The following is a 25,785-nucleotide window of genomic DNA, read 5'->3' as shown; positions in this document are numbered from 1 at the left end:
ATAAAAATTAGCAATGTATTAACCAGTGATAGCAGCTTCCAACTTCAGCACGGTTCTTTCATGTCGTGTTATATCTCATTTTTATACCCAAAACGGCTTCCTCGTTAATGCGTTGTACCTTTTTGCGCCTTTTGAATGAATATTAGCAGGCCATTTATTAAAACAAGGGTATCAGCAATGATGCTAGAAGTACGTTTGTTGGTTTTGTACTTCTCCCGACACATTAGCAGCGGCAGAATGCAGAACCATTAGGTACCACATTTTAATGCCGGAGTCTGTCATGTGCGGTTGCTGAATCACCTCCGTTCGTTCGCGTACTGTCGTTTAGTGGTGTCCACTGTACTCGTAGGCCGTTTTTCTGCACTGTGCGTGGCTACATAGTATGTGCGCTGCTTGTCTTTACTTTTTGCAGTGGTCGGGGCTGCTTTATTGTGTCTGCGTTATTTGTACTGATTCTCTTTTCGGTTTTTTCATTTGTGGTTCACCCGTTCTCCTACTGCCACAATGCGGGTAGGTGTGGAGTTTGGTTTCAGCTTTTTCCTCACCTACAAATTGGTTTTTGTGAAAAAACACATTTTGGGCATTCGCACCTATTTATTTTTGTATTCGTTGTTAACATGCCGTAGCTTCAGTGGAGCGGATTTTGTTTGCCACCTTTTTCTTTGTCTTTCTAGGGGGAACATGGAATAAACAAAGAAAAATAAAGAGTATATCTCTCTCGCTACAAGATATATTCTATTTTACGAGTTGCAGTGTCTGGTTTAGGGCTATATGTTGCCATTGTGTTGTTTTATTTTCTCAGTCGTTGTGTTACAATGAGCAAAATATTAAACTGAATTTGGCTCCCGCGTCCCCAGTGTTTAAATTGTCAGTTTTATTTCTTCGTTGATTGTGTTCCGAGGAAAGTGCTAAAAATATTCTCTTTCATCTCAAGAAAGAAACAAGCAACAAGAAAATTCTGTCGTGGGTACAGCTTTTGAACTGCAGATTCAAAGCTGTCCTCACGACAGAATTATCTTGTTCGACTGTTGGCTATTGTGTAGACAGCTTCATGTATCGCCACATCTTTTGCCATGGCAGCCGCATCTGTAGGGATGTCAAGAATCTGTCGTCACGACAGCCGGCATTGCTACTACACCATTTTGGTCGTTGTTCTGTTGCAATGACAAACGTCACAACAGCATTTATGCCTCTGTAGTGACAACAAGATATTGTCGTCACTACAGGCAGCTTTGCTACTACAGCATTTTTGTCGCAGTTCTGTTGCAACAACATGCGTCACGACAGCTGGCTATGTCACGACAGCATGAAAGCTGTCGTGGTGACAGGTAGTTCTGAGGGGACTACAGGAATGTTTATTGTAGCGAAAATTGACTCTGTCGTTACGACAGGAATGCGTGTCGGAACATCAGATGCATTTGTCGCAACGACAGGACTCCTTTTGGGTTTCTGTCGTATTCCTGTTGGCATTTTTGACTGCGCAGCCTAAATGTATTTCCTTTTTTTGAGCTCTGACATCGACCAATCTACTTCGTTCTCTGATCCAGCCAGATCGTTTCTTTTCTGTGAGTGTTATTCAAAATAGTATTCGTTTCATGAAAAGGCTGCCCGCACGCCACGACCGCTGAGTACGAGGGCACGTTTCCCCCTCGACCGATGGAACGGTCTATAGAGACAAGCCCAGTTTCAGCTCCACATGTCATAAGCGCCAGTACGCAGTCTTTGCAGATGTTTCCTTTCAGCGACAGAGGTAGCGTACATTTCACTCTTTGGGACAGCTTGGCGCGGGCTCCCTAGCCCATATCTATTCAGCACGGGGTTTCTTTTTTAGGGATAGGGTTAGCACTAACCACCTGTCTCATCTAGCTGTACTGTTTTACATCACCTAGTTTTTCGTTCCCCAAATTGAAGACGTCCTCGTGATGCTATTAATAATTGCTTTCGACCTATTCACATTTAATTTTAATCGCAAGGATGTTCTCTGATCTGAAATCAGTTCCTAAAGCATTGTTTGCATGCTTTCTGCAGACTCCCTCAGAAAGGGTATGTCGTCCGCTTATCACAAATGGCCCAGGTTTTCCCACTTTATCTTTGACTCTAGGTTATAATATTCAATCGTTTTAAATACCTGCTTTCGACATGGTGTGAATTGTTTTGTAGAGTTCTTATCTACCTGCCTTGGTTCATGTCATATGGAAAATTTATCGCGTGACATGTGGAGGGTTATCCTGCCCAAGCATACGTTATATATGTCCTCTAGAATTCTTATGTAGGTTTCCGCTTTTCCCATGTGGTTGTTTAGTGCTGCGAAAACGGCAGTGGTGAGTTGGGAGCCATGCAGGTTTTTTTTTTTTTTTTCAGTGTCCTGCAAAGCGATTTCTTTTACTTTCCGGTACTTTGTACCACCTTTTGAACAAAATATAAGCCTTGCATAGTTAAATACCTTTTCCTAAAATCAGCTTTCTCTCTGCGTTAATAGTAATTTAGGCTGTAGCCTCTGCGGCTATATAAAACGTCGTTAAAGAGCTTTTAAACAATAGAGAAAATGTTGATGGGGCTGCAATTCTTCCGGTTCTTTAGATGTGTGATTTCATATTCAAATTTTTGTTGGCAATTCCCAAGGATACGGACATTTTCTTTCAGTATTGAAACATTCCGACAACTGTCCAGGCACCTTCAGCAGTGCAATATAATTTTCCTAGTTAAAGACTTAAACGGTTATGCTATCGTCACCTGAATCCTTCCACATTGTCGTGAGTTTGAGAGCCTTTCCAACTTCCTCTTATGTTTCTAGTAGGACATCGCAAGATGAGCTTTTCGAGTAGTTTTCTGCTGTGTAACGTCGCTGGCGTACAGACCAGTATCAAATTTTTGGGCACGTTAACTATCTTGCCAAAGATTTGCGTAACTTTTCCCTGCTATCGCTAAGTGCGTACATGCTGTATTTTCTGAATTTATATTTCTCCTACTTCATTGTAGCCTTATCCTGTTTGCCGCATTTTCTCGATCACACCCATGTTATATGCACAAAGGTCTTTTGTTTTATTGCTTTTCATTAGTTTTGAGAGCTCGGGTAATATAATGCGATCAACTGTACTGAACACATTCATGTTCCTACTTTTGGAGAATATTTGCTTCGTTTTCTTTGTTAGTTTTCTAGTTGGTTCTGTAAAATGTGCCTCTCGATCTAAGGCTATAACCATTCTATGGCCCTTTGAGCAAACGGGTGGCTCACCTCTGTTAAAAGTGCCGGTGGCAGCCCAAGCTTTGTGACACAGAGCTATTACCTGTGCAGTTGATCAACGTAAAGAGGCAAATAATGGAGTTATAGTTTGTTACCTAGGGGAGGGGTGTTTATGTGTGTCTTTACCTTAGTTACACAAAAGTCAAGAAGGTGCACAAAAGGAATAAGCGAATAATTTTTCTCGACCTAGCGGGTCTTTAAGAAGCTAAGAAAAATTTTGCGTAACAACTCAAAAAGCCTTGAACAACTTTCTCACTCACCAAACCATGTTCGCCTTTCATACTTGGGTAATAATATCGCAGTTCTTCTAACAGCCCTTAAGGAACTTCGATTATCCACAAGGCACTGGGTGGAAACAGTGGCGAGACACTAGCACAGAACTAGTCTGAAGCAGTGGCTTATACAGTGGTTCTGCTTGTCCATTCTTGTGCTTGTCGCGAACAGTGATTCGCTTTCCTGGCTATCGTACCCCTTGCGCTCTCGTACCCATTCATTGTGCCTTCCATTGTGTGCATCGAGTGTACGCTATGGAGTGATTGGGCCGACGCTTATATTTTCCAATTTTATGGTGAGAAAAGAATGCGCGATTACAGTAGAGCGATTCCTCATTAAACCAAACGGACCAGCCGTAACTTCTTCTAAAGCCACGACATTAAAAGTACCCCCTCTTATTTAGTCAAAGGAGCTGTTAAACTCTAGGTTTCTGTCCAGTCGCGAAGTGTTTTGAGGGGCTGAAGCTTTGTTACATGGTGAATTTGGTTTCAATTTTGAAACTGTCCAACGCCTGTCAGACAGTAGTCCGCATTTTTGTAGTGTTACTGAGATGTTGAATCACCCTATGTCATAATTCCATGCCAGGTGACCAAAATATATATCTTACCTTTAGGATGCTTTTTGGGGTAGTCATCTTCTCATTGTTTTTAGGTCGCGTTCCAGGATAAGGTGAAGATAGGTATTGCGGAATTATCTATATACAGAATATTGCAATAATGTTGCAGAAAAAGAATACTGCACGTAGTGTGGTCCTAGTGGGCTCGTGATTGATGCATGTAAGAATCGGGTGGAAATTTTTACAAAGGATCTCTCATGGTGTTTCAATATTTATTATCCAATCATTCCAAAGCCCGCTGATCAGAGCAGACATGGTTCTAAACCCTGTCTGCTGGAGGTTGTAAATCGAAATTATGAACAACCTCCAGCAGACGATTTACAACCCAGAGGGTTGTAAATCAAAATGGTGAAGAGGCTTCCCATACTATTTCAGTTTGCGTACAGCAACAGAAAGCGTTAGCATAGCTGATAATTACGTAAATAAAGCTACCCTGGGCTTCTCGTTGCTCCAGTAGAAAACCGGGAATTGGCAGCTGTTCAGAGCCAGCGTTATCACTCGGAATTGGTTTGACGGGAAGATCAGGCACCTTTTGTTGCATGCCTGGCACCAGGAAAATATTTGGGAAAGCGGAGCACATTTTCAAATGCCATAGGGCACTGCATTTCAACTAAGAACAAACTTTAAATGGCACTCTAAAGCATAGGGGTTTTTGACTGTGACCATTATTATGGAGATGAAGTAGGATTTCAGGAATATCAGCTAACATATGTAGGATCGGCGAATAACGGACAAGTTACTTACCGCGAATATATTTCCCAAATCGGTTGTAAAAGATGCTGGCTAGCGAACGCAAGTTTCCTGTAGTGCTAGAGGAACCACTATAAAAGATTACGTTGTCAACAGCTCTATATACTGGAACAGACACATAATAAAGGAGGAACCGTTGTTTATTACAATTGCTGTTGTCTAATAAACAACGCCTCCTCCTTTTTTATGTGTCTTTGGCAGTATATAGAGTTGTTCAGAAGGTAATCATTTATAGTGGTTCCTCAAGCGCTACATAAAATTTGCAATCATTTGTCAGCAAGTTTTATAACTGATTTGAGAAATATATTCCGGGTATGTACACTCAAACCGCGCCGGTGGGAGGAGCTGGAGGTGGATCAGCGCCGGGCTATCAGCCTTTGCCTGAGCCTTGCGAGCACATCCTCGGTGGCGGTGGCGTACACAAAGGCAGGTTCCTGGCCTATCGAGATGCGGGCTCTGCAGGTGGGGCTCCAGCACATTCACTGCCGGCAGGGCACACCGAACTGTGCTGCACTCCTCCAGCGCTACCGAAACCGGCCCAACTCTCGCATGGGCATGCTGCTTAGTACCTACGAGAGCCATATCGTGCTGCCGCAGCGGCCCCTCCTGGAGCCACCACCACCAGGCACGGGGCAGCTCTACGCATCGCCACCTCATTGCCGGGGGTCCATGTAAAGAGGTTCACTCCACCCCAGGCCATCTCACAAGAGCGGGCCGCTCTGCTGCAGGACGACGCTGACGAAACGATCGCTACATTGACTTTGCCCCACTCTCTTCCTTCTTTCCTCTTTCTCTCTTCATATTCTTTCAAACCTGCCCTTCCCTGGACTGGGTAGTATATGGGTGAACTCCCCGACTGAGTTCAAGAATAGCCCCGGTTCTTTTCTCTTCCCTTGTTTAATAAATCACCACCACAATACCAACTGTGGTCTGTTCTGTAATTTAGCTGGGACATTTATTTATCGTGTCAGAGTGGTTGAGTGTCCAATGAATGGTACCCTCTTTTATTTTACACTTTCTCAGCGGGACTTAACCAAGCTGCAGAAAAGATCTACCAAAAGTGGCTCATTTTTTGTCTCCTTTTCGAACATGCACGGCTTGTGCTGTAAATCATTTTGCGTGGTTATCTCCCGCCGCCTGAGCCAGGCGTGTGACGTATCAACAACTCAGCGTCATGTCTTTCCTCGCCCTTTCTTCCTTCCCAACTCCCTCTCCCTTGCTATGCTTTAAATACTGTGTTCAACGACAAATAAATGGTTCAGTCGCTAGCGCTGTCTCGTCTGTCGTCCACGCACCGTGTGTGCGCCGGCTATGTAACAGTGGCGACGAGCAAGAAAGGAACCCACGAAGTAAAAGAACACGGCGAGCAAAACCATGGTACGGTCGTTCAACAAACTGCAGTAACGAAAACGGCAGCCATGCCCCACCACCACCTTCCCGAGTATGACGGCGAGCGGGACAATTGGAAAGCGCGCGTCATCAAAGCAGAAGCTTATTTCGAGGCAATGGGGGTCACTTACATAGTGAAAAAAAGGGCGTTGCTCGTAGCAGCGTTAAACACGAGGACTGTGCAGATTCTGGCGGGACGAGTCGCTCCGAAGAAACCGAACAGCCTAACCAATGAAGAAGTCGTTGCACCGCTGGATGAATATTTTGACCCGAAGCGCCAAGAGATAACGGAAAGCTTCCGGTTCTTCAATCGATGTCAGCATGAAGGTGAGCCTTCCCAACATTTCCTTGGCGACATCCCACGCACTGCAGACAACTGCAATTTCGGCAGCATGCTGGAACGAATGCTCCGCGACCGTAGAGTCTGTGGTGTCAGATCAAAGCTTTCCAAAAACAGCTTTTGGCAAAAGCAAACTTGACTTTGGAAGAGGCCGAAGCGATAGCATTATCAGCCGAAACGGCAGAAGATGACACAAATAAGATATCGGGCGATACAACTACCGTACTGAAGGTTGACGCGCAGCGCGTGTTGACGAAAGAGCCTACTCTAAAATGCGGACGCTGCGGAAGTAAGAAGCATAACAGCCACGCATGCGGCTGGGCCAAGAGTAGGTGCTATCGCTGTGGTAGGCCGTGTCATCTTGCGAAAATGTGTTCGAGCGACGCCCCGAGGAAACGCGAAACCGTGCAGACGCAAGGCATGCGGGGACCAGCACTGGCGGTGGCGGAAGACTGTGCGTAGGGGAACGTGGACGAAGCTATGCACCTCTGGACTTTGACTTCATCTCGGAAGCTGCAATTAGAGCCCCTAATTCACAGGACATTCACTTGGTGCGGCGTTGACATGCCAATGCTGATAGACATGGGGTCGCCCGTCTGCGTTGTGTCACGCGAAATTTATGAAAGAACTGGGAGAGATGGCCGGCATTGCAACCTTCATCTGTCAAGCTTTCCTGTTATCTTGGCAAGCTCCCCATCGTAGGACAATTGGACATGAAGGTAGCCTACAAGGGTGCCGTAGTAGATTGCTCCTTGGTAGTATTAAATTGCCCAGGTCCTTGTCTATGCGGGCGGAACCTAATTTTCCGGGTGAGCAATGCAGGGTCACCTGTCCTTAACTTGACTGTGGAAGCCGGATCGCCAACGAGTCTGCCGGCCGTGGACGACATCGTCAGCGAGTTTCAAGAAGATTTCAGCGCGGTCCCCCTGTGCACCTTCAACTCAAAGAAGGAGCTACACCGAAGTTCTGGAAGGCACGATCCATTCCTTTCGCTCTCCGTGATAAGGTTTCTCAAGAACTTGACAGACTGGTAGCAATTGGTTGTTATCACCGTAGCGCTTGCGGAGTGGGCTACGCCTGTTAACGGAAGAACGACGCAAGGCAGACCTGGGCCATGGCTGCCCTTAGCGGGGATGACAGATTTAATGCCAGGGGTATTTTCGTGATGATTGCGGTAATGACTGGCTCATACCCGTCGAGAGATTCAACACACTCCCGCGCCCGCAACGTTCGTATCTGGCCATAAGTAGAACCGCTGTACACACGCCGAACAATCAAGCCACCATCCTAAGAATTTGTTTTCCGGTCCATAATATCAATCCTGGTACAGCTGTCCTCAAACGCTGTCGTTTTTTGTGTCTCCACCGGTGGATCCAGCATCTCGCAGCTTTCATTACAGCCGAACGCCGCCAAAGTGCAGCAGTTGGCAACCAAACTGGGCTCCAAGCCCGCTGAGAAGTCTCCAGTCGTTCAGTCGAGTACGTATTTTGCTGAAGGTGTTGCCTCGAAAGTCTCAACGGTTCATTGTGACTGCATCTCTGATGCAACGACTCTGTCGGTGGATCCTGATCTGTCTTGTGCCTGTCTCGTGTTTGCGTTTTAGCGGTTTCCTATTCTGGCGAGCACATTTTCCTCAAGGGAATCAGATCAAAATATGGCTCGGCTGCTTTCAGACCAGGCCTCAATGGCTGCTCCCTGGGACAGGAAAGGGCGATCAAACGTGGTTTAGACTTTCCACGCTCAGTAACACGGAAGGACTCATATTGGAGCTTAGGTGCACCCTCTTGAACTGTTTCTACGAACGTAGCTAGCTGGCTTCCACGAAGGTCCTGTAAGGATTCATCCTTCATGAAGTAGGGAACCAAGATGTACTCAAACCCAAACTTCGGAGGCTCTAGCCTTTTTTTCCCGTCCTTAACCTCATGTTTTTCGTCTTCTAGTTGAACGAAGCAGCCCAGTCGTCTTTGTCTGTGGAACGCGTATCCTCGCGGTCTTCACCCTTGCCTTTTGTTGAGACACTCGACGCTACCTCGGTGTTAGGTCCCACCTGCATGTTCGTGTATTCAGCCTTTTGGTTTGAGGAATCCTGCGCTGCGACGACGGCTTGTTCCTGTAAGGACACTTCAGGGGCTCTAGTGGACGAAATGCTAAGGGTATTGTACTCTATCGTATTCTCGCTTTCTCGTAGAGGCAAAAAGCGCACCCGTGCGTCACACGTCGCGTCGGACTGAACAGGTTCTTGAACTGCCGTCCTGGAGCAGTTCTGTGGGCGAGCTCTTGGGCTCCCGTTATCAGGAGTCGCGATTGGAGACGTCGCGATGTGCTGCAAGCGGCAAAGTGGGTTCTCCCTAGGTTTTCCCTGTGTGATAGGCGTGAACGTCAAATCCTCTGGCCGCTGCATGTCGGACAAGTCAGTGTGATCACGGGACGTCGCCCGGAAATGGTTCCCAAGCCTCTGCAGTTGAGGCGACGGACTCTTAGCCGTGCTAACCTGCAGCGTTGGTGGGTCAACTTGCAAGGTTGGTGTATGTAAGTCGACGTGAGAGGGGTCACGTGTACGGGTTTCCGTGCAAACGCCGTTGGACATAATGGTCAGTGGTCGAGGGAAATCTGACCTGCTAGGAGTGGCGTTGGTGGTGCCTCTCATGCCGGATGCCTTTGAAACCTTCAAGGCATTGCGGAGCCAGTTGAGGACACGGCATATACCTCCTCGGTACGCCAAGGCCTCGAAGTATTCGCGCTCGACTCCCTCATTGTCAAGAATATCGATAATTTTCTGGTCTATCTCATACATTGTGGTATCTTTGCTCTCAAGCAAATCAATGGTCGCTTGCAAGTCGTGCGGAGATGGAGACGGGGCTCCCAGAAGCTCATTCGCTGCCTCGATCAGTATTGCAATAGCTACACGAAATATGCGTTGCTGCCGGCGCAGCTTATCCATTCGACACTTGCTGTCGGTCGTCACTGGACAGTCTGGGCCAGCCATGCCGACCTCCGGCTGAGGGCGGGGCTCATCAGCGGAAACAGTCAAACGAGTGGGGTTCTGCGAACCGCAAGCCGGAGGGGACGTCGGTGGTCTCCTTCGTCGCGTGCGGTCATCGTCCCAGGTTCGACACTTACTGTCGGTCGTCACTGGACGGTTTGGGCCAGCCATGCCGACCTCCGGCTGAGGGCGGGGCTGATCAGCGGAAACAGTCAAACGAGCGGGGTTCTGCGAACCTCAAGCCGGAGGGGACGTCGGTGGTCTCCTTCGTCGCGTGCGGTCATCCTCCCGGGTTTAACGGCACCAGAAATATGTTAACAGAAGAATGACGCAAGGCAGACCTGGGCATGGCTGCCCTTAGCGGTGATGACAGATTTAATGACAGGGGTATTTTCGTGATGGTTGCGGTAAGGACTGGATCATACCCGTCGGGAGATTCAACAACGCCCATTGTGCCCGTCTTAAAGAAAGATGCAACCATTTGGATTTGCGTCGATTTCAAGATCACGTTAAATCCTGTATGCGAACTGGAGCAGTACTCATTGCTGGCGATTGACGACATGTTTGCGTGCCTAAACGGGGGGGGTACTTCACCACTGTCGACCTGCGTGACGCGTATAATGAAGTACCGCTTGACGAGGAATCGCACAAGCTATGCGTAATCAATAGGCATCGAGGGTTGCGTCTGCCCCAGCCATCTTCCAACGAAAAATCAAAAGAGCCCTGCAGGGGCTACCAGGCGTGCAAGCTTACCTCGATGATGTGTTGGTTGCGGAGCGACAGGGAAGCAGCGAGACCCTGCGAGCGGCAATGCAGCGTTTCCGTGAGCACGGTGTAAAACTCCGTCTAGACAAATGCAAATTTAGTCAGCCTTCAGTCAGGTACTTAGGGCACCAAATCGACAAAAATGGCCTACACCCCACTGAGAAACATGTGGAAGCAATCGCGCAGGCTCCTAGACCGACAAATGTGCAGGAACTACGCTCTTTTCTTGGCACGCTGTCGTATTACTCCAAGTTCCTGCCAAATATATCATGTTTGGTTGCACCTTTGTAGCAGTTGCTTGGAAAAAATGCGCGTTGGGTCTGGGGAGAAGCTCAAGACACCGCCTTTGCCAACTCAAAGCAGTGCCTACTTGCGGCAGGGGTGCTCGTTCACTACGACCACGCAAAGCCATTAAAACTGGAGTGCAACGCTTCTCCGCATGGCATTGGTGCCGTGCTGTTTCATACAGATGGAAAAGTGAACCGTCCCATAGGCTTCCATTCGCAAACGCTGACCACTGCTAAGCGGAATTGCTCCCAGCTAGAACGTAAGGCCTTGGCCCTTGTTTGTGGGGTGTCGAAATGTCGCGACTATCTCCTCAACAAAGATTTTACCTTGGTCACAGATCACCAGCCGCTCCTGGGCCGGCTGAAAGCGGAGAAGCCGACGCCAGCGTTGGCCGCAGCTCGAATACAGCGCTGGGCTCTCTACCTCGGCGGATTTCGCTACAAGCTTCTGTATTCGCCCGGTAAACTGCTACTAAACGCCGACACCCTCCGCCGGTTACCGCCGCATACTCCAGCACCACCAGCGAGAAGCGAACCACCAGAGTATGCTTCCGCTCTAGCAAGTTTCGATGATGGTACTGTGTCTGTCGAAGAACTCAAATAACTAACTGCGCGGGAACTTTTACTAGCGAAGGTCGTTGAGTACACCAAGAATGGCTGGCCGAAACATGTAAAGGACACAGATCTGGTGCTATTCTCGGACCACCGGTTAGAACTATCCGTGGCTCATGGGTTGTTATACTGGGGTCATCGAGTTGTTGTTCCCACACAAGCACGAGAACGGGTGCAACATATGCTGCATGAGACACATCAAGGGTCATCGGCAATGAAGGCTGTCGCCAGATCGGCAATCTGGTGGCCGGGACTAGACCGAGCGATAGAACACCTCTCAGCGTCGTGCCACAACATGGTGAAAAACCTGCCTATGCCAGCCCTCTGCTCAACGAATGAGTTGGCCAGCCGTTAAGGAAAAATGGTCGAGGCTGCACGCCGATTTCGCCGGTCCGGTCGCAGGCAGAATAATATTGGTGGTCGTGGATGCTGCCACTAAGTGGATTGAAGCCGGGCCCATGAGGCATGCAAGCACGCAGTCCACAATCGCCAGATTACGCAGCATTTCTGCCAGATTCGGTGTTCCACGCACAATAGTTACGGACAATCGCACGCAGTTCCCTAGTGAAGAATTCGCCACTTTTGCGAAGAACAATAACATCGCACACCTCCGTACGGCTGTGTATCACCCACATTCTAACGGGCTCGTTGAACGAGCTGTTTTAAGGAAGCTTTAAAGAAGATAGGCGAAGGCGCATTAGAAGAGAAATTACGGAAAGGTCTTTTCAACTACAGGAGAACGTCGTGCCTTGGGAGAAAATCCCCTTTCGAACTTCTATTCGGCTACCTGATCCGCTCTCGCTTGGACTCGTGTTTCCCACCTTTCCAGGGTCAACCCGGGGGACCCAAGAGTGGACACTGTCGTCCGACACAGCCGTGTACGCCCGTAACTACGGCCAGGGGGAGGATTGGACACCAGGGAAAGTTCAGTCCACAACAGGGTCTCGCATGGTCATCATACAAACGCCCGCGGGGTGGTTCGACGTCACATAGACCAAGTGCGTTCCAGGCCGAGCCCAGAATCCGCTCCGAGCGCCGTTCACCGAGACCAAGACGAGGGGAGCTCTTCGGCTGCAGCTGCGCCCAGACGAACCGACAACGTAGGCGATTTGAACGAGCCGCCTGCAGACCAGGTGGCACCCGCAAAACCGTCGCCGCCTATCCAGAAGCCGCAGGAACCCCCGCACGTTTTGCGACGGACGCTCTACTCGGGAAAGAAAGCCTGTACAGCGTTTTCAATTCTAAGGGATGAGAAATCCCACCGCCTGAGCCAGGCGTGTGACGTATTACAACTCAGCGACATGTCTTTCCTTGCCGGTTCTTCCTTCCCAACTCCCTCTCCCTTGCTACGCTTTAAATACTGTGTTCACAGACGAATAAATGGTTCAGTCCCCAGCGCTGTCTCGTCTGTCGTCCACGCACCGTGTGTGCGCCGGGTATGTTACGGCTTGATAGTAGTGTTAAATAAAGTGTGACAATAAAACCACACGCGTGGATTCATCACACCATACACACAAAAATGCGTTCAGTAGCGTTAGCACAAACATTGTGCAAAACACTGCACCTTACATGCTGTAAATACATGCTGTAAATAGCCATGATACTACAAAAAAGACGTAACATAAAACCACCTCCAGCGTACCAGAATATTTTGACCTGAGTCGACTCACGCTAGTTGCTCAGGAATTGTCCTATGTCTTTCAACTCCAATCAACCTAAATTTGAAAGACCTGGCTCTAGAGCTACGCGCTCCCTGAAGAACTATCGATATATGCTCCTGAGCTTTCCCTTTGCCCCCGTGTAGTAGAAAATATAGAAACTCTCGCCTCTAAGAAAACTGTATTCTTACACCAGATTTCATTTGTTTCCGATAATTAGTTCATGGTAAAACTGTAAACTCTAAAGAATTGCCGGGTACATTTAAGACTGCGCTTCTATCTTTAGGTATGGTAATCAACGAAGGAGGTAACTCTTGTTTTGACAAAACTGTCTCTAAGCAAACAATAAAAGAAAATCCATGTCTACTAAACTGATAAGTATGTGTTATTTCTTGAACTTCAGGGAATTTTCGTCTCTACAATTGTAGAAGAGATCGACATTTTTGGTGGTACTCTTTAAACGATGATGGAAATGCAGTCTGACACTATAGAATTAAACCCCTTTCTTTTTGTAGAGTAGTAAACATTGATCCGCTCATAAACTTTGTAACTTTATGCCCCTTATTCCCCGATAACGGCCGTTTACTTCAAACTTCTACCAAACGTTTTGCGGAAGAGTGGAGTTTACATATGAGATGTTGTTCGCCTACGTATAGCGGCCTCTTAACCCTACTCGTAAAAACCAGGACAAGAACGACACCTTTAACAGCGTCTGACACGCCTACCATGCACACTTTCTAAATTGCGTACGCCGACTGTTCGTAGAAGTCGCGAAACAACCGAAACTTCTATACGCGATTTGTGTGGGTGTGATTACTAAAACATTTACTGCTTCATTTCGCTACGCATTTGTACAAAGCGACCCCTCACGATCATGTCTCAAGAAGTAGCAGTGAATTTCGCAACTTCTTTGTCTGGTGAATCCCGCGTCGCATCAGTTTCAGCGAACGTCTTTGTCATGACTTATGCTGCACTGAGTTTCTTTTATATATGTTGCAGCACTTCCATTTCTTCCGGATTTGCAGAAAATTTATTTTTCTTGTTTTTCTGACTTTGCACGGTTTTTGCGGCAACGCGTCAGTGGGGACGTGTTCAACAACGCAGAAACATGGAAAATACTTATTTTCGCATGGCGTAAACACGTACCAAATAGCCCAGGTATTATCGGCATTTGGGGCACAACATCACTAAAACATAAATTTCTACGACGTATACATTTTAAACGAAGCCGCAATTATTGTCGACGCGTCAAAAACAAAACCAACATCTCACCATGCCAGTATCATACCTAAAGTGTTCTGCTATAGATTTTGTTTCTGTTCCAGCACTCAACAAGAAGTAGCTGTCTTCAAACGGAGCTAAAAGTATTATTTGCTTACAGACGGCACCATAACAAGAATTTTAGGGCGTCGAAACGTAAAAGATGCCAAACAACCAAACCACTGCATGAGATCTGAAAGGCGCTCCTTCTTGTGCGAAGGGTTTGCGAGCCTAATCCTGTCCAACGAAACAACACTAACATGCCGTAATCAAAAATCACCCATTAATTCTGATCAGTAAAACAAACCCACACACGTAAAAGTACCGGGTTTTAACAGAACAGTCACACGAACAACGCGACACTGAATAACAGACTTCACCGATCTTGCAGCAATTATTACGGCGCTTTCTTTACCACACACGCCCATGTGCGAGTCCATTGCCCCAAGCTGCACCCTGATAACTCATCCCATGTGCTTTTTAAACAAAGCCAGCCGAGGGTTTTAGCTGCATTCGTCTACCACTTGTTGCTCCAATCATGCCATCCGCTGCAGCTGGGGGCTACAGTCGAATCCCCCGCCGCAGCTGTGAGAGCAGTATTCGTAGCAGAACAACCCACTGTGCGAATGTTTGTGAGTGCTACGCACCACAACTCTTTCTTGTTCGTTCACTGTTTATCATACAGACACGCACAGCGCTCATGACGCGTAGGGGCTTACCTCCGTATCGGTGTTGCTCACCCATTCTTGCGCTGTCTTGACAACTCCCACCAGCCGTAGTAGGTGCGTCCCTACTATCCTTTTCAGCCACGCCGAGCTCATCAGGTAAATGCCGTGGAGAAGCGGCAGCCGGTAGAGCAGCGATCAAAAAGCCCGAGGGGAATATGGCCAAATATTTTTTTTTTCAAATTTTATTTTATGCAACCGATTTTTTTTTGCCTTATTCGAACTATTTAAATGACTCATTGATTTTGCACCAGTGGCCATGCTTGTTTGCGCTACGCTAAGGGGGATTTGTGAACATTTGGCGTTTTGGCTGTAAAGTCAGCAAAAATGCCACTATAAAGCTACTTTAACTTCCCAAGCTGTCGGAACCGCCCGCGATAACGCGAGTATGGGTATTGAGAAGTCGCCTTGTGGTACTAGTTACCTAGCTTTGGTTTACTGCGTTGAAACCTAACTATTGGTGTCAATACGCAGCCACAAACATCGAAAAACAAAAACCTCTCAATTTATGAAACAGTTGGTGTTCGGAGGTTCAAATGTGGTATACATGTGACATAGAACATCATGAAATAGAACTTATTTAGGATTACGAGAGACATTTTTTTGTTTGAGATGAATTCATGGGTACATTTGAGGACTGAGTAGGTTACATGCTTTTACAACATCTGGAGCTGTATACTTGTAGGTGTGTAATGTAGCAGACACATTCAAAAAGAGTATTTCTTAAATTTTTTGAAATTGTATGTGGAGAAAAATAACAAAACTATCAATCAAATACGCATGCGTTGATTTTTTATGTTAACCGTAACAACATGGTATTGCAGCAGCTGAGGTTCGTAGCATGAAGGATGAACCACAAAAATGTGTATCTTTTTCAGCTGAGGATAAGCGTAAGCGTGTTGTTATTTTTTTGCTTTAGCAGGCGGGTTTTCTTGTTTTCTGACGCAATTGGTGGCAACTCAATTCATTTCACTATAAAATCGAGGTAACAAGTTTAGGGCGAGAATTGTGTATAAAAGAATGATGCGTTAGAACGGTGGTGTGGGCTAGTTGGTGGTGCATACTGAAATTCGAAACAGCGTTGTTATTCAGAGCCTTGTGTCGTCGTTTTTTTGTCCCGTCTTTTGCGCTGTTTCGAATTTCAAAAAGAGTGAGGAGCAGCCTTATCTCCTTAAAAAACGGCATTTCTAGGGATACGATGAATGCATTTCTGAGTTATTCAGGTGTCTGGTACATAATTGTATGCAAAAAGGTTTAGCCAAATTGACAATTCAACGCCTGGTACAAAATTTTATTCGACGACAATTTGCTGGATACGTAGGTATTCATTCATTCTTTGTCATTTTCACGTGCCCACAAAATCTGCAAGTACTTAGAGGGTAACTTAAAAACCAAAGAAAAAATAAAGGGAAAGACAAAACTAAAAATGAATAACAAACCCCAAGTTTTATCGCACAAAACACGGCAACTCTGAATGAGCTTTTAAATGAAGACCATGTATAAATAAAGTATTTCAAAGTCACATCGCGGAAATGGGATGTTAGAAGGTGTATTTATAAGTAGAACACCATCAGGAAAGGCTAATGGCACGATCATGGCGCGTATACTCCTAGCCGAAGCAACCGACATCGTCTTCTTTTTTGTCGGTAATCTGTCAGCTTCCTTTACAGCATCGCATACCAATCTATGGAGATATTACATGTTGCTCGAAACGCGGCTATGCTTAGTCTGTTGTTTCTGTCGAAGCTCGCCAAGTCCTGAGACCCACCTCCCTGGCCCAGAAAGATCATACGGGTGCCTGTTAGGGAGGTAGGACAGCGGTAGGTAAATAACACGAGATGTTTTGAGGAACCGCACTTGAAAGAGCCAAGGTACCGGCTTACCAGGCAATGTCGGAAGCACCAGAGACACAGTGTCGCTGGTGAGGGGGTGACGCTACGTCCAATGCGGCAAGGGCCAGTGAAGAGGTACACTGTGGTCCACTCTATAGGGGAACCACTGGGCGCTTGACCTCAATGCTCCACGAAGCGCCGGTGCTGAGAAGTGATTTCAATGGAAGAAAGCCGGCACATATGCACAGACCGCACGAGGTGGAAGCAGCCGAGCGTCGTCTGCTTGAGCGCACGGCCGGACCGCCAACATTCCGAGATCTCTGTAACACCTTACTCTAGGGATCGAATAAAAAAAAGTAAAACAATACCTCGTTCTTGCTGCCAAAATGGGCGCACGGTCTTAAAACATGTATTAAAATAAAAGCTTTTTTAAGTAGAACCGACGACGTCTTCTCCAAAAGCCAATATATTTCCGCATAAAAATGAATGGGCCCAAGACAGCAAAAAAAAAAAAAAAAAAAATGACCACGTATTCGTTGACCTCTTTTCAAATGCCAATAAAGGACGGTAGTTGTGTGGCGCCCCTGCAAAACGAAGCCTCCCGTCCCAATTTGGAAACATCTTATGCTGCTCCTCTCCCATCTCGCTCCTCCCAAGGTCAAAGTGGCAGATTTTCCTCAAGCCTTTATACTATTGAGTTTTACTGTTCTACTACCGAAGTATGTTGGCTAATTCCGTCGTAAGGCGGAGACTATGCGGTTTTACGTTGATACCGCACCCACATTTTCTAACATTGGCGACGACGTCCCCGAACCAACCTGATCATTTGCGTAATAATTCTCAGTAAATTAGCGAAAAAACTTGACAAATACCAACTGACATTTTTTGCGTTTTAAGTGAACCGTTCATACGTAAGTTACCACAAGCCATTACCTGGAATTTATAGAAGGTAAAGTGTAATTGACGTCTGATAACGTGAGTTTTGTATTGAGCCTTCGGACTTAAGAGGCCACTCTGAACTTTATTTGAGGGCAGCTACAATCGCAAAGAATCGCATTGCCTTTTAGAGTATGTGGTGCTGGCGAGATAAATCTTCGTCTTAAAATTAATACTAGATTTCTCATTCAGCTTTTAATGTTAAAAGGGGCCGAATTCTCAAATAGTACTCTCGTTTTACTTTTGAAATCTTGTTTTGAGGTTAAAGATTCTAATGCACGCGCTGCGTGATCATATCTTACAGCAACAAAGATGTTGCTTGTATTGGTTACATGTGTTCACAGATTCTACCATGATTTGAAGAATATTGCCGGCCATTTTGATGGGAAGGACATTATTTTGTGGCCCAAAGAATAAAACATTTTCTGCAGTCATAGGTATAAAGCTAAAAGCCTTCCGCAATGACTGCGGAAAAAGATGAGCGGAAGAAGCAGCTGCTTTCTTTTGTACCATTCAAAACGGCTGTTGCTATGTCGGTGTAGTGATGCGCATACGAGACACACGAGCCAGTGAATCAAAGGTATAATTTTGGAGCATAAGCATCATCATCATCATGGGCGCGGTGAAGTACCATAAAAGATGATGGCATCTCTTATTGATCTATACCCGCTCCTGTACTGTGCCGCTTAAGTCCCAGGTTAAGTCCCAGTTCCGTAATTCATTCCTCCAGTGTGTATTGACTTTCCCGTTCCTATATACCCATCTCTTTGTATCCATTATCTTACGCGAATTGTCCACCGGTTTTCGGTTCGGCACAATTCCTGGCCAGCAAAATCTATTTCCTTTTTTTGAGCTCTGACCTCGTAAACTCAACTTCATTCTCTGATCCAGCTAAGTCGTTTCTTTTCTCTAAGCGTTATTCCTAACAGTATTCGTTTCATGACCCGTTGGATAGATATAATTTTGCATTTTGGTGTATAGAGAGAAGCCTTGTTTCAACTACGAATGTCATCACCGGCATTGCGCACTGGTTGCACATTTTCTTTTCAGTGACAGAGGTAGCTTACATTTCATTGTTTGGGATTGCTGGGCGAGAGCTGGGCGAGAGCACGGGGTTTCTTTATTGGAGTTTGGGTTAGCGCTAACCATCTGTCTGATGTTGTTATACTCTTTTACATCTCCTAGCATTAGGTTCCCGAATACGAAGACGTTCGCCGTATGCTATTACTCATTGCTTGCTATTTATTCACCTTTACATTTAGGCGCAAGGACGGGTTTTCCTAAATTAGTTCTTAAATTAGTTCCTAAATTAGTTCCTAAAGCATTGTTCGCATTCTTTCTGGAGTCTCTATCAGCAATGGTATGTCGTCTTCTTATTTCAAATGGCTCAAGTGTACTCTGTTTATCCTTGACTCTACGTTTCAACAATTCATCTTTGTAAAATCCCCTCTGGACATGCTGTGAATAGTTTTGTAGAGTTCTTATCTCCCTGCCTTGGTCCATGTCGGATAGAAAACTTATCGCGTGACAATTGCAGGGTTATCCTCACCATGCATACCTTATATATGCCTTCTAGAAGATTTATGTAGATTTCCGTTTTCCATGGTTGTTTAGTGCTTCGAAAACGGCTGCGGTGAGTTGGGAGCCATACACGTTTTCCTAATTTTCTCAGTATCTTTTAAATCAATTTATTTTATGTTGCGGTATTTTCTACCACCTTTTGAACAGAATGGATGCCTTGAATGGTTGAAAACCTTTTCCTAAACCACCCTTCGCTCTGGGTAGATGGTAATTTAGGCTGTTCTCTCTGTGGCTATCTGAAACTTCGATAAACAGCTTCTAAACAACTGAGAAAAGGTTGATGGGTCTCTATTTTTTCAGGTCATTGGGATGTCTGTTTTAATATTCGGAATAATGTTGGCAATTTTGACAGGCTACGGACACTTTTTGTGTCTTGAAATATTCCGAAAACTATCCAGGAACCTTTCTCAGTGCAATATTTTCTGTTGTTGAAAATATCTACGGTTATGCTGTGGTCACCAGAATCTCTACAGATTGTCATATGTTCCAGAGCCTTTCCAACTTCCTCTTACGTTTGTAGTGTTCCCACCCCAAGTTGAGTTTTGATTTTGAGTAGTTTCCCCTTTTCCCACATCGCTGCGTTACAGACCGGTATGGAATTGTTCGGCATCTTCCTACCTTGCCGAAAATTAGCGTAACGTTTCCCTGCTCTTCTCTGGGTGCTAGTAACTGCCTTTTCCGATTGTTATCTTACTGCTACTGCATTCTATCTTTCCCCTATTTGCAGAGTTTTCTCGATCACACCCATGTTATATGCACAAAATTGTTTTTTGTTTGCCGGGTGGTAATCATTTTTGGGAGCTCGGGTAATGTAATCTGACCAACTGTACTTAACACTTCTATGTTCTCACATTTGGAGAACATCTGCTTCGTTTTTTTTAGTTTTCCAGTTGTTTCCCTGAACGATTCCTCTCGATTTTTTGCTATACACATTCTTGGGCGGTTTGAGCAAAAAGGAGGCTCAGATTTGTTAAAAGTGCAGATGGCAGTCCAGGTTGTGTGACATAGAGCTATTACTTGTCCAGTTGATCAAAGTAGAAGGATAAATCTTTGTGCTATAAAATGTAAGTTTGGGGATGTGTGTTTCGTTGTGCCTTTACCTATGTTACACAAAAGAAAATTTGTGTTTTCAGTTTGCTTTAATCAAAAATAATTGCATATGCCGCATTGTGTGTGGTGCTTTGCCATTAAAGGAAATACACCTATCTGTACAACGCCTGTGGGATGTATGTTCACATGGGTATGAGGGCGTTAGTATTTAGGTTCTTGTTTTTTTGTAATATTGATTTGCCGTTACAAGCGCTGCTATTTGTGTACTTCCTCCTCTACATCTGTCGATTATGCACTATTTAACGAAGTTTAAAAATCTTAACTAGTTTTGACCCTAGACACTAAATTTCCAGCAGTCATGCCCATATCTGCCATTTTAGCATGATGTTTGCACATCCGGCACAGAAACAGCGAAAGCAGATTGAATGACGTGGGGGCTTAGAATGTTGCCAGGGACCGAAATGCAATCATAAGGTGTTTCGCGTGGACTGTTCTCGGGGTTTCCTGCAGATTTTGTTGCATATTGCTCCGGAAAACGCAGTCAAGAAGGACCACAAAACGAACTTGTGAATAATCTTTCTCGACATAGCGGGTCTCTAAGAAGCCAAGAAGCATTTTCCGTCCCAATTAAAGAAGTCTTGAACCAACTTTCACAGTCACCGAAAGAAGTTCACATTTTATGCATTGGAAATAAATTCGCAGTAAGAAACTTGCAATATTCACAAGGCACTGGGTGGAAACAGTGGCAAGACACTAGCATGTTACTAGGTGGAAACAGTGGCTCATTCAGTGGGTGCTCCGTCCATTCGTGTACCTGTAGTGAACAGTGACTGGCTTTCCTGGCCATCGCATCCCTGGCGCTCTCGTACCCTTTCATCATGCCTTCCATTGTGTTCAACGTGTGTACGCGATCGCGCCAGCGGGTCCATGCTTAAATTTGACAACTTTATGGAGGGAAGAGAATATGCGATTACAGCAAAGCGAATCCTCGTTAAGCAAAACGAACCAGCCGTAACTTCTTTTGAAGCCAGGACAATAAAAATATCCCCCTTCCTTATTCACTGGATCTGTTGAACTCTGAGTTTCTCCCAGGTAGCCAATTTTGAGGGCCTGAAGCTGTGTTACATGGTCAATTGGATTTCAATTTTGGTACTGTCAAATGCCTGTCAGAGAGGAGTCCTTTTTTTTGTAGAGTTACTGAGTTGTTCAATCACCCGATGTCATGTTTCTATGCCAGGTGACCAAAAATATATTTGTTACATTTGGGATGCTCAAGGCCAGTAAAACCTTGTTCGGGGTGGTCATCTGCTTTATGTTTAGGTTTCGTTCTGGATAAGGCGAAGGTCTATACTGCGAAATTAGCTATATACAGAATATTGCAATGAAGTTGAAGAAAAAGAATACTGCACTTTATGTGGTCTTAGTGGGCTTATTATTTATGCATGTCAAAATTAGGTGGAAATTTTTACAAAGGAACTCTCATGGTGTTTCAATACTCAGCATCCAATTATTTCAAAGCCCGTATATTAGAGCAGACATGTGCACTACAGTGCTTTGCCTAAGTTCACCGTGGAGGTTGTAAATCAAAATAATAAAGAGGCTTTCCGTAATATTTTAGCTTGCGTACAGCAACAGAAATCGTTAGTTTAGCTGATAATTAGGAAAATAAATTGATCTGGTGCGTCTCCTTGGATAGGTGGAAAACCGGGAAAAGGTAGCGGTTCAGAGCCAGCATAACCACTAGGTATTGGTTTGACAGAGACATCAGGCAGCTTTTGTTCCACGCTGGGCATCAGCAAAACATTTGGGGAAGCGCAGCACTTTTTAAAAGCCATGAGGCATAGCCTTCAGCTAAGAACAAACTTTATATGGCAGTCTAAAGCATAGGAGTGTGTTGACTGAATATTCTGATGCAGTGGAAGGATTTCCCGAATATCAGCAAACATATGCAGGATCGGCGAATGAAGGACAAGTTACGTGCTGAGAATATATATCTAAATAGTTTGTATATGATGCTCACAATTGATTGCAAATATTCGGTTTTGCAAGAGGAACCGCTATAATTGCTCACCTTGTAAACAGCTCTATATACTGGCACAGACGCTTAAGGAAGCAGGTGGCATTCTTTATTAGAATTCTTGTGGTCCGTCTTGCAATTTTGTAACAAAATTTATTGATCGTGTCAGAGTGATTGACTGTCGAATGAATAGTACCTTCTTTTATTCTGAACTTTCTCAGCGTGCCTTAACCAAGGTGCGTTAAAGATCTGCCAGAAACGCCTCATTACTTTTGTTCCGTATACGAACATGATTACCTTGATAGTATTGTTAAATAAAGTGTGACGATAAAACCACAGGCGTGGATCGATCCCACCATTCACACAAAAATGCGTTCAGTAGCAACAGCAGTAAGATAGTGCAAAACACAGCACATTACATGCTGCAGATACCTTCTTATTGCCCTGATACTGCAAAATGACATAATTTAAAAACACCTCCAGCGTACCAGAATATTTTTACCTTACGCGACTCAAGGTAGTGGCTCAGGAAATGGCCTATGTATTTCAACTCCAATCGATGTGGATTTGCAAGACCTGGCTCTAGAGCCGTGCGCCTTTTAGAACTATCGTGAAATGCTCATGAGCTTTCCCTTTGCCCACATGTCGTAGAAAATATAAAGACTCTCGCCGCTAGGAAGGCTGTATTCTTACACCAAATTTTATTGCTTTCCGACAATTAGTTCACGCGGTTGCTTTGTGGAAGTAGATACTATCTGTTCATGTATCATGCGTATTTTTTGGCATTCTTTTATTTGTTCTGCCCACTCCTACCAAAGGCTTTTTTTCAAAGGCTGGCAGTAAATCTGAAAATAAATAAAATAAAATAAATAAACAAACAAAACTGCAAACTGAAGAATTTCCGTGTTTAATCAATACTGGGCATCTATCATGAGGTATGGTGATAAACGACGAAGATTACCTTCGTTTTGTCAAAACTGTATTTAAGCAAACAATAAATGAAAACATAGGTGTATTAAACCAATGACTATGTGTAATTATTTGAACTTCAGGGATTTTCCTTTTCTACAATTGTAGAAGAGATCGACATTTTCTTGAAGCTTTTTAGTTGTTGATGTAAACCCAGTCTGGCGCCGTATAATTACCCCCTTAAACTTCGTAGATTAGTAAACATTGATCCGCTCATAAACATTCTGATCTTACGTTTCTTTATGAAATTACGCATACCCCAATAACGGCCATATACTTCAAACCTCTATAAGAGTTTTGCGGAGGAACAGAGTTTACAATATAGGTTGTTGTTGGCCTACGTATAGCTTTCTCTTACACCTTCTCGTAAAAAGCAGGACTAGAAAAATGTGGAGAGGATATGTGCAGGTGCACATAAACCTAATTAAAAAACAAAGTTAAGCCTAGAGGATTTGTTTTCAGTGCAGATAAAACGACCGATTTATTTTTCTCTTCCATCACTGCATAATCCTGTATAAAAATTCAAACTCATTCCCGTAGAAATTCAGGGACAGCTCGCTGGCATATTGGAGATGACTTCATCCCGGCTTCTGTGCAGTACCATAGTTTCATTCAGCAGCGGCCTACAGGGCTTGCATTCACCGGGAAAACAATCATCAGGAAGAGGCGAATCTATTTGGTTTTTTATAGATAGCAGGTGTTCTCTTAACAGGTCAGTTGACTCAGGGGCACGTCGAGCCACATATACCTTCGCGTATGTGAGCTCTATGTCGTAGACAACTCGAGTTGCACGATGTACAAACAGTATTGCATGCTTGTTTTAGCATTATGGGGGTTTCTTTGTCCCTGAAAAGAACTTGGGGCACGAGGTAGCCAAATTTTAATGGGCACAAAAGGCTACCGCCACTCCTTGTATACTGGATACAAAAAAATATCGTGTACGCAGATCTGTGAACGCGGACTTATAGTTTAACGGTGGTGATTTTTGCTCCTGGGCACATCATCCTAATGGACTTTACTTCAGTTATTCTTTTGTTGCAAGGACGCGGCCATCACTATGAAGCCAATAAAAAGAGAACAAGCATTAAGAGCCCTGGAGACATAAGCACCCAAATTCTGGTGAAGGAAGTAGTGGTCATTGATCACTCATAATGATCATGCTCTTTCGAGAAAGCATATTCTTTGCCCAATAAAGCTCTTTAAGTGTGCGATTTCATTGGGACACAGACATTTATGTATCCATGGCCTGTTCAACCAACACACATAGTTCAAAGAGAAAACAGACGGTGTGGTGTAAAAACTGCAGACAGTTCTTCTTGGTGAAAGACAGGCCTGCTCCCAGTCATCGAAACATACATTACATCTGATCAACAGTGACCACATGGGAACACTCAGGAGCGGATAAACCGCACGGAGTTGACTAACCACGACGAGAGTAAGGAAGATAGGATGGCACAAAATGGGAAGTTCTAAAGTAAGTAAAATTGTTAGCAAAACTGTTAGCAAACACTATGACTGTAGCAAACCTGGACTGTAGAATATATTCCATCGCATCCGAAACGTTATCTAAGGTCATGCGGCATGAGTCCTGGAATAAAACAAATTCACTCTCCTGAATACGCTATTCAACAGCAATAAACAGCTATAATATACAATGGTAACTGAGTGCTGCTTTATTCTGCCCTAAATAAAGTTCATTTTTGTGATGTAATTGCATTTAAAACAATGGCGTTTTAAAGAAATATTCATAATATTAGGTACGACATACTTTTCAAATAGTTTATTTTGGCCACTCAATATTTCGGGCGAGCCATTTTCATCCATATCACAATAAAATTGAACTTTCCATCAGACATTGGGATGCCCAGATGAGACGCCTGTCTGAATTCTTGTTAAAGCACCAAAGTAATGTTTTACTTCTTAAATTTTAGCAGCTACAACACAAGAAAAATATATAGTGTTTTGTAAACACTTTACTTCTTTTTTTCTATTACAATTACAACAGGCATTACAAAGGATGTTTAAGAGAACAATTTAGTTCCCTATATACACGGCTTTCAGAGTAAACATGTTTTTCCGGCCCGAAAAATTAGGGGTTATGGTAGGTACAATGAAACCACAATCAATGGCTTTTCATGGTACAATACACTAGTATTTGGTAACAAACATCTACTTATCACCGTTACTTTTGTCATTTTAATAAAAATATTCTAGAAAGTCAGCAGACAACCTGATATTTATTGTCTGATTAGCTCATGTGTAACTTCCGAAAACATCTGGACTGAGTATTTCAGTCCTTCGGGCCGGATATTGTATCTCGGCGTTTGAAACCACCACAAAGCCTTCCCCCTTGTCGACCACACTTATTGCAGTACGCCAGTGCATCATCATGACGGAGCCTGAGATGAGGCAAGCGCTTGCATGGGCCTCCACTACGCTCCGTCATGGCTGCATCTTGCCTTCAAATGAATCCAGGGCACTGTACATGTGATATTGAC

The sequence above is a fragment of the Haemaphysalis longicornis genome, unplaced genomic scaffold (genome assembly GCF_048455015.1).
Source record: "Haemaphysalis longicornis isolate Haplotype H1 unplaced genomic scaffold, Haemaphysalis longicornis Haplotype H1 scaffold_5, whole genome shotgun sequence".
Taxonomy (NCBI): domain Eukaryota; kingdom Metazoa; phylum Arthropoda; class Arachnida; order Ixodida; family Ixodidae; genus Haemaphysalis; species Haemaphysalis longicornis.
Note: the sequence above shows the minus strand (reverse complement) of the source record.